This window comes from Agelaius tricolor, unplaced genomic scaffold (genome assembly GCF_023055355.1).
Source record: "Agelaius tricolor isolate 1412-34295 unplaced genomic scaffold, bAgeTri1.0.p SCAF_16, whole genome shotgun sequence".
Taxonomy (NCBI): Eukaryota; Metazoa; Chordata; class Aves; order Passeriformes; family Icteridae; genus Agelaius; species Agelaius tricolor.
This window is the reverse complement of record NW_027269276.1, coordinates 11,858,489-11,865,447: the sequence shown is the minus strand read 5'-3', so window position 1 is coordinate 11,865,447 and position 6,959 is coordinate 11,858,489. Positions and strand designations below refer to the sequence as shown.

The 6,959-nt window shown below is 47.1% G+C and overlaps 1 protein-coding gene across 2 annotated transcripts in view; it reads left to right on the top strand.

Annotated features, from left to right (window-relative positions):
• The first annotated feature begins 4,550 nt into the window (after nt 1-4,550).
• LOC139596877 (tropomodulin-2) overlaps nt 4,551-6,959 on the top strand; it is a 34,699-nt gene continuing 32,290 nt past the window's right edge. For both annotated transcript variants that reach the window (XM_071441540.1, XM_071441539.1), the window contains exon 1: nt 4,551-4,703. The gene's annotated coding sequence lies outside the window, so the exon portion shown is untranslated. The remainder of the gene's footprint in view (nt 4,704-6,959) is intronic.

Below are 6,959 nucleotides of genomic sequence, written 5' to 3'. Positions count from 1 at the left end.
TGGATGGATGCCTTGTGGCCGGCCCAGGGCCCACCTGCTGAGCCACGTCTGCAGAGAGCTCAAGCACTGACCATCAGACTCCAGCCATGTCTGCAGAGAGCTCAAGCACTGACCATCAGACTCCAGCCATGTCTGCAGAGAGCTCAAGCACTGACCATCAGACTCCAGCCATGTCTGCAGAGAGCTCAAGCACTGACCATCAGACTCCAGCCATGTCTGCAGAGAGCTCAAGCACTGACCATCAGACTCCAGCCATGTCTGCAGAGAGCTCAAGCACTGACCATCAGACTCCAGCCATGTCTGCAGAGAGCTCAAGCACTGACCATCAGACTCCAGCCATGTCTGCAGGGAGCTCAAGCACTGACCATCAGACTCCAGCCATGTCTGCAGAAAGCTCAAGCACTGACCATCAGACTCGCAGCATTCTCAGCCCCCTCTGCAGGAGCCCACACGTCTGACATGCTCTGCCCAGCATCTGGGACCACCCCTTACAGGGCTTTGTTTCTCAAGCAGACCATTAAGACAGTTTAGATGTATCCCAAAGGATGCAATTCCCTGGAGACTCACTGCATGAAAGAAAAACGTGGTAACAGAAACATGCCCAGTGTATACTGGTCAGCTCCAGAAGGCCTCTGTCTGACCTTGGGCCTCTGACTCTTTGGATAGAGAAATTCAGTGCTGAAGGAGCTGTCCTGCAGATCCATTCATTGAGAAGGAAGTGGAACAGAAAGGTCTTCCCCATTAGCAGACCCTGTAAAGACAGGAGCACAGTGTCTCTTGGATCCTGCTCCTATCTGAGGTGCAAAGCACTTTAAATGGGACAATGTAAAAAAGGTGGGGATTTGGCCAAAATCTCCTCATTCTCATCCCAGAACAGACAGCAGAGCTGGGGTGGGTGGGTGGAGGAGCCACATCAGGATGGAGCAGAGTCATGCTGCCTTTGCTCCAGGGTGTCTCCAGGGCAGTGTGAACCGACCTGGGCAGGCTGCCTGGGGCAGAGTAGGGATGCAGAGCTCTGCAAGGGGCACAGAGGATGGTGAGCTGCTGGGGTCTGGCCCCAGGCTCAGTGGTGGTCATCTTGTGTCCTGTGGCAATCCCTTGCACCTCTCAGCCTGTTCCTGTTCCCAGAGGCATGCCTGCCAGCTGGGCCCCAGACTTCAAACACCATCTGTGCTGTGTCTCACCTTCCACTCCTGCAGAATGAAAGTTGTGGTTCAGTTGGATATCTGCTGCAAATTAACTGGTACAGATAAGATATTTATTATTAGTGTTGCTACCATAGCAAATGCAGTGTCTAAATTGAAATGCATTTATTCAGGATTTATTGTGCTAAGGATGTAGAATGGTTTACAGGAAGCAAGTCCGGATGAAATAACAGAGGACTTGACAATAGTGTTATTTAATGTTTTACTGTACCTCACCTTATAAAACAATCCAAGAAAATCCTATTATCTATCAAAGCAATGCAACTAAAAAATTTCCAATCCAAATATAGTTGGGGATTGACCAGTTGAAATGCTGCTGGCCAACATTTTAAGGCTTGAACCATCAAGATCTTACAAATGGAGGCTGCTAACATAGATTGGTTTTCTTTCAAGGGCATTTCAGAAATATCTCCCCAATTCAGTAATTTTACATTTGGGCAAGAGTAAATTATTTTCTCTACCCTAGGCCTGAAATTTGCTGATCAGGAATCGAACCAGGGGGTTTTATTTACAGGTCACTGAATTTGATCAATGTCTGGTCTTTAAGGGAAGAGATCAAAACATGCACCACACAGTAATCAAGTCCAGATGTTGTCTAGAAGACAAGCTCCAGTTCTAGCAGGAATTAATTAAGCAAAGTCTTACAAGCTGTGTCATAAGGAAACCAGATGAAAACAACAGCCCCTGTGGCTTTTTATTTAAAAAATGCCACAAACATTTTGAAACAACTAACCACATTTTGGCTACAAATAGTTTAGCAAAATAAAACTTGCTTTTGGGTGCCCCAGCTAATGATTTACTGGTACAACCTGCTGGCAGTAAGCCCAGTTTAGACAGAGTCAAAAAAATGCCAAACATCTACACTGCATTCACCATAGAGCCTTTGAAACAAACTGTCACTGGGTGTAGGAAAGGCTGAGCCAGGAAATGCATTGTTTTGGGACCACAGGATCCCAGCTCTCAAAGGCATCCCCCAGAGTGGAGTAAATTTTTTTTTAGGGTAGTTATCTCCTTTTCTGTTATAGCCTTAGGGTGTTTACTCTGCCACTGCACTTCTTTCAACAGGTGAAATACATAAAAGTAAAATAAAATTAAAAGGCTAGGTGGACAAAATGTTATGCAAAGGTTCTGCCAGGGAAAAACGGTGTGCTTTGGAGCCTTGCCCTACCCTCTCAGATGTGCCAGCCTGGGAAATCCCACACATGGGAAATATGGTCAGTGCAGGTGGCCACAGTCATTTGATGTAAATGTATCACAGCAGGCATAGCCCATTAATGGGATCTCCTGCAGCCCAGACATGGGATAGAGCTCAGATTCATGAATTGTATTGAATACATTTGTCTTCTAATGTTGCAGTTTGAGAAGAATGAAAGATTATCTAGTACATCTGCATTTAATCTATTTACTGTGGTTTTGTTGCTATGCCTCGTAAATATAGGTGACCTGCACCTTTTCTTAAACAGAAACTGATCATATTTCTGATTTCTTGATTGCAAATTCCATGCATGAAGTATAAGGAAGAAAGAAACATGAAACCACAGCCAAAGAAGAGCAGAATATTGACTTCAGCCAAACTCTATACTCCTTGCAGAGGATTGTTACATTTTTAACAGAAAGGGATATGGAGTGAATTTGTCATCAGATATAAAGCATGCAGATGGGAAAGTCAGCATGGGAGGATTCATTTTCCTTCATATCAGCTTAATAAATACATTTTAAGGTGTGACAGGAAAATCTGAGTGAAAAAACTTGTATGAGTTTATCAAAAAGCAAACACCCTAATGTTAACTTTCACTCTGTGTAGATAGCATACATTTCCCTTTCCCAGTGTTTGTATAATTATGAGTGACTCATTCAAGCCCTGATCCTACAGACCAAGATTAAATCCCAAAAGAGGTTTGGATCCGTGTCAATAATTAAATCCACATTTCTGTCTCATGGCTGAATGAGACCCATTTGCAGGGAAGCTTCAACCCCACCACCAAAGCAACAAATTGCTCTTCAGCCTGAGCCACCAAGTTACAGAGCAGAAGATTTCAAAGCAATTTGGTTCAGCTTTCCTGATGCTTCTGGGACTGAACAAACAAAACCACAGATGCAAACACTTTTTCTGCTTCAAGGAAGGGAAGGAAAGGGAAAGACTGCAGAAAAAATGGATCTGATTATTTCCCATTTCTGTTGATCTGATAACATTTTAGATGTTTGGCAAAAAAGCTGTTAACTTACGGCTGGATATCCCATTTTCTGAGAAGTTTGAGGTAAGGAGGTTCCAAGCAGGTAACTGCAGCTTTGGAGGATTTTTCTATGCTCTGCACATTATTGTGGATACAGGTATTTTCCTTAGCAGCAGTGGCAAAACACCCATGGCAACCCTTCAGCCCCTCATTAGCCTGAATTTTCTGCTCTAAGTCTTGCTACAGACACCTGAGGTGTTTGGCAGGGTTTGGCATTTCCTAGTTGTACTTTTTTTCCATAGGAAAATTCAACTCTAGTGCAGCATCTGCTTCTTAACAAGGCAATGTCTTCTTTTCCTGGCAATGTGAAATGAAACTTAAAGACATCCCAATCATTGGAACAGCTTTTCTGCTGCTTGTGACTCATCACTTAGTGCTCAGAACCAAGGACCTCTGTTCAACTAAATCACAACACCCAGTGAAAGCATCGTGATAATTCAAGGACATGCTTAATTAAAAGGGGTTCACTCAAATAATATTACATATAATTTCAACCAATGGTTAACCTTACTGTAGAATAATAGAACAAATATAAATTGACTTGCGAACACTAATTAACAGAAGAAAGGAAAAATATCAAAATTTCTCTCAGAGGCCAGCACCCTCTACTCCAAAACTGGCTCCCTGGGGTGACACATCTTGGTTCGGGGTGAGGGCCAGCAGGTTTCTGCTGCAGGGCCTGTTTGGCTGGCTCAGTTTGCAGCAGGTGTTGAGAGGGAGCAAACCGCGTTCTTCGGGATCAGCTGGCGACACGTGTGCCCGGAGCTGACCGGGTACCGGGCAGGGCTGTGCTGGGGCAGGGCGGTGGCCGCGGCTGGCAGAGCGCCCAAGGCGCAGCGCAGTCTGGTGTCGTGAGGCACACGGGTGACGGGAGGGACTATGTGGGTTAGGCGGGACCTCACCTGCAGGCTTGGGGCGGACAGAAGCAGGGAGGGCTGAGTGGGGCAGGGGAAGGCAGCGTGGCCTGGCCGGGGGCGGGAGGGCCGCTGCCGCGGGAGCTGCTGCAGCTGCAGCCGCCGCTGCCCTTGCCGGTGCAGTTGCCTGTGCCGGTGCCGGTGCCCGCGGCGGGCGCTGCGGCCGCCGGACTACGAGTCCCAGCGTGCCCGGCAGGGCCGGGGCCGCGCTGCGCAGCCGCCGCGCCGGGCACCCACCTGCAGCCGCCGGGCTCGGGGCGCGGAGGGGCGCGCAGGCGGCGGGCGGCGCCGGTCGGGCGCGGAGCGGCGCGCAGGCGGCGGGCGGTGGCCAGGCCCGGCCCCGCGGCGGGGTAAGGCGGCGGCCGGGCCGGGCGGGACGCGGGGCAGCATCGCCCGCGGGGCTCCGCGCACTGCGGAGCGAGCGCTGCCGGGGCGCGGCGGGGGCGGCGGCGGAGCATCCCCGGCGCGGGGCGCGGATGCGGGGCGGCCCCGATCCGAACCAGCCGCGCCCCGGGATCGCCGCGGGAGCCGTGCGGGACACGGCGGGCTCGGCCCCGCCACGCCCGGGCTCGGCGGAGAACGCAGCTGTGACAAGCGAGTGCGCGCCTGGTTATTGCGGAGCGCTCGCATCCTCCGGGTCACGCGTGGGAGGACAGAAATTAGATGGGCAGTTTAATAAAATACCTAAAGAAGGTGTTTGTGTGGATGGTGATGAGCTGCCCCTCCTTGGAGATCTCCTGCCTTTTGTATGTCACGGATAGGGCAGGACCGGCGGAGGGTGGTTCTGCTCCGCCGCCGGGCAGCGGGTCGGAACAAACGAACCAATGCCCGGTTCGGGAAGAGATCGCTGATTTAGAAAATGTAAGAACGTTTCCAAGGTCCTGAGGAGCAAAGTGTACCCTCAAAACGTGCACATTGGCATTAGATATTGCATACTGTCTGTTCTGTCATCTTGTAATTAAAAATAATCAGGGTGCCCTAGTTCAAGGGGATTTGCTTTGATGGAAACTTAGGGGAAGGTCTTCTGCCAGAGTAAAAATCCACAGTTAATCAATGAGAAGCATGTAAAGATCACTGAGGAGTATAAACACCAAAAAGTAAATGACAACTGGTTAGATTAACATAAGCATCCTGAGCTTAGCAGTTACATAAACTTCTGAAAAAAATTCTAACATTATTACTAATGAGACAAATACAGAAATTCATCAATATCAAATATAAAATTTAAAATAATTGGAAGAAGTAATTATGTTTTTATACCATGAATGATACACTGTGTAGATCTATGCTTCTCAAAGTGTTTAGTAGAGGAAATCTTCATCAAGTTACTGAGTTGCTCATTTGTAGTAAATAGATTGTCTTTCAATTTCTTATCATATGAAAGCTTTACTTTAACTGACTATTCTCAGAAATTTGAACTTCCTCTGTTCTGCCCTTCACTCTTGGAGAGTGGAACATGTAATGGTAAGAAACACCTGGGATCAACTGGCCTGGTACTGTAGCATCACATCCTCTAATTCTTTGTGAGGGATGCACTTATAGAAAACTGAACTCACACTCAGGGGTGCATGGTGGTGTCTCACTGAATTATACTGACAATATCTCAGTCCTTTCCATGTTATTCTGCACTCATTTGCTGTCTAACAGCCTGCCTGCCTTTGTGCTGTTGCTCTACACTGTGCACATCTTAACTGCTTTCCACTATGGATATACTTAAATTTTTACCACTGGGTAAGAAAAATGAAGACTTATGTGATTCATTTTAGTGATTTCACCAAACTAAATTCCTAATGCATCTTTTTTCCCATTTATCCAGCTTGGTTGTATGTCTGAGCTTAGCCAGTAGCCTCTCCTATCTTGATAATCTAAATAATTTTGTTCAAAGTGGTGTGCTTTGCTCTCTGTTTGCATACCTTTTCTTCCTTCCTCAAATTAACATTATTTCCAGTATTTTACAACTTCTGGCAAGCAATGTTCATGCATTTCTGCTGTTACTGACCTGTTTTAGGGTTTTTTGGTAGCATTCCTATTCCAATTTGGTAGGATTGGACCTCCTAGTTTGATGGCTTCCTGTAATTGAGTGTCCTTTTGACTGGGGCTGAGGTGGCTGTGCAGAGTTTTGCACTGAGAGGCCCTGGTAGCATCCTGTAGCCACAGGTATTTGCACATGGTGGGTTAATAGTGGGGTGAATGCCTGTGTTCTGTTTACTGACCACAGCAGACAAGTGTAGTGGTGGCTTCTGTTTATCAAAGGGGTTTGGTCATCGTTTTTTGGTGCCCAAGAAATCTGTAAAGTTTTTAAATCCTTCTTTGAAAGAGCAGCAGGGACTGAGTGTCCAGCTGCTATGCTAAAACAGGGAAATCTGAGAACAGTGGTGACAAAAAGGTAGCACTTGGTTTGTTATCTGTTGGCAGCACAGGTGGAACAATGCTGGAGTTTATGTTACCCAGTGTCCTTTTTTCCTATTGATGTTTCCAACATGTGGGAAACCAACACTGCTGTTGTTGTTTCCAGGGTTGGTCTGATGTATTTCATCATAAAAATAAAAAGTCAATTTCCAGGTAATTCCTTCTCCTGTTTGTTGTTTCAGCTGTCGGGATGTGCA